The following is a 2,804-nucleotide window of genomic DNA, read 5'->3' as shown; positions in this document are numbered from 1 at the left end:
ACGGAGAGTATTGCTTTCCTTCAAGCCCGAGTGGCGGTTACTAATGCGGCGAATGAGTCGCATAATTTGCTGCGAGGTTCCCTGAAGCTTCCGAATTACGTCACCATTGAAGCCGTGTTCTTGTAGAATTAGGCCCAAGATTTTAATTTTGGGCACTCGAGGAATGGGGACTCCTCGAATACTGAGTTCGATGGCCGGTGGGGTTTGCGCAAGGGATCTGATGTTGCGGAATATGAGAAATTCAGATTTGGCTGGAGAGCACCGCAGCCCCATAGGGTCTACATAGTTCCCCACGATATCTATTGCATGCTGTAGTCTCTCCTCGATTTCGGCATCATTGCCCTCGGCGGTCCACAAGGTGATATCGTCAGCATAGAGGCTGTGGTGGAGTTGCGGAACCTGCGCTAATTGGTGTGGAAGTTTCAACATTGCAACGTTGAAGAGAAATGGTGATAGGACCGATCCCTGCGGGGTGCCCTTGTTGCCGAGGGGAAGTCATGCGAGTGGAGACCTCCTACTTGAAAATGCGCCTTTCTACCTGAGAGAAAGTCACGGATATAGTTGAAGGTGCGGGCTCCCACCCCGAGTTCATGCAGGTTCTCCAAGATCGCATCATGTCTGACATTGTCAAAGGCCTTTTCCAGGTCAAGTCCAAGAATTATTCTGGTGTCCCGCGTTTTTGCCTCATTAATCTGATGTTTGAGCTGAAGCATTACATCCTGCGTAGAAAGTTTTGGTCGAAATCCAATCATGGTTGGAGGGTACAGCTCGTTCTCCTCCATAAACCGGTTGAGGCGGGTATGAACTACGTGCTCCATGAGCTTACCTACACAAGACGTGAGCGAAATCGGCCTGAGGTTCTCAAGGCTGAGTGCCTTCCCTGGCTTTGTGATGAGAATGATCTCTGCCGTTTTCCATATTTGTGGGATGGAGCCCTCCGACCAGCATTTCTGCATATACTCAGTTAGTAATTGTAGCGACACTTCATCCAGGTTGCGGAGGATGTTGTTCGATACTGCATCTGGGCCAGTGGCGGATTTGCAGTTTAGCCTGGCAATCTCTGCCCTAACCTCATCCACAGTAATGGGGGAGTCGAGCTGCGTGTTTTCCGGACCAGCATAATCTGGGAAGGCTTGGATAGGAGCATTGCCAATATATCTATCTTTAAGTTCAAGGAAAAGGTCCTCTGGTGGGCCTGCATACTCATGCACAAGCTTCTGCAGGTTCGGCCTCTGGGTGGTTCTGCTACCTGTAGGGTCAAGTAGATGACGGAGCAAGTGCCAAGTCCTAGAGACTCCCATATTGCGATCCATTTGGTTGCATATGTCATCCCAGTTTTGTTGGGTAAGTTTAGCTGCATGATCCTCGATCTCCTTGTTTAGCCTAGCTATTCTTCTGCGCAGATTGCGGTTCCACCGCTGTCGTTTGAGTCGGTTCTCGAGTCCTCTCTTTGCCTCCCATAGGTGAAGAAGCCGGCTGTCCGCAATCTCCAGGTGGTCAGCCTGGTCTAACGTATGGGTGACTGCTTTGGCATCTTGACAAAGATCCTGTGCCCAGATATCTATGTCTAGTATTTCGGGGGTATCAGCTTCTCGGGCGGCTCTTTTAGCGCGGAACGTGTCCCAATCGACAAGGGTGGGGGCTCGAGCGCTACGACGTTTGGGGCCAGTTGAGGTCACTATTTCCAATATGTAGTGATCGCTGCCGAAATTTTGTTGAGTGTTTATCCATGTTGGAGTGCCCGAATTTTTAGCAAAAGTCAGATCGGGAGACGTATCCCTGGAAACACTGTTACCGCAGCGGGTGGGGACTAGTGGATCTGTAAGAAGAGTCAACCCACACTGTTGTGCGGTGAGCCACAGTTTTCTACCTTTAATGTCCTCCTGTGCGTAACCCCAAGCCGAGTGTTGGGCATTAAAGTCTCCCGTGAAAATGACGGGGTGATTGCCTGCGAGCTTCAGGGTCGCCTGAAAAAGCGGGCCGAAGCTTGCTTTCCGTAACTTTGGGCTGCTATAGACATTCAGCACAAACAGACTGTGGTCGGGTTTCCTAGGCGGAATTAATTCGACTAGCACGTGTGTGACATTTGTGACTGGGGTATCGTGCTGTACAACCGTAATATTTCGTTTGACAAGAGTCGTGACTCCAAGCGTTCCACCCCCCGATGAAAAGGATTGATACCCAGCTAGCTTGCTATTAGTTTGTGTCTCTTGTAGTGCGATTAAGTCCGGTCCGTCCCTATTGTTGAGGAATTGTTGGAGTACAGCTCGTTTGCGGCTAAATCCTCGGCAGTTCCACTGCCAGATGGTGTAATTTGGTTGTGGCGCCATGTTGTTGCTAGTCGGATACTGCTTCAGAAGAAGCGGGTTTGCGAATTTTGTGAGGAAGGAGCCTGCTCTCTGCTTCCTGCTGCCAGCTGCCTAAGTTAATTAATTCCTGCCGGTGTCTGCATAATTCTTCCATGATGGAAGTCATTGTAATCTGCACTTGAATGAGGGTGCTGTTAGTCTGCGTTTGCGCTTCTTCAATTTTGTGAATGGTGTCTGCTAGTGTTTGGCCTTCGGACAGGGAATCGCCTGCTTTTCGCTTAGGCGGGGGTGCCCGCGTTGATTCAGCATGCATGTCCGCTCCGGCGGAGGTTGAGGGGGTAGGGTTATTGGCGCCATCGGTCGTAGGCGGTGACCCAGCCTGCATTTGTTGCTGTTTTAGAGCGGCATTTTCTTTCTTTAGGTCCTCGACCTCACGAAGTAATTTCCCTACCAGCACTTTCAGGTCTGCTAGCTCAGAGGGGTTGGGTTAGATTT

This window comes from Amblyomma americanum, chromosome 4 (genome assembly GCF_052857255.1).
Source record: "Amblyomma americanum isolate KBUSLIRL-KWMA chromosome 4, ASM5285725v1, whole genome shotgun sequence".
In the NCBI taxonomy this organism is placed as follows: domain Eukaryota; kingdom Metazoa; phylum Arthropoda; class Arachnida; order Ixodida; family Ixodidae; genus Amblyomma; species Amblyomma americanum.
This window is presented reverse-complemented; position numbering follows the sequence as displayed.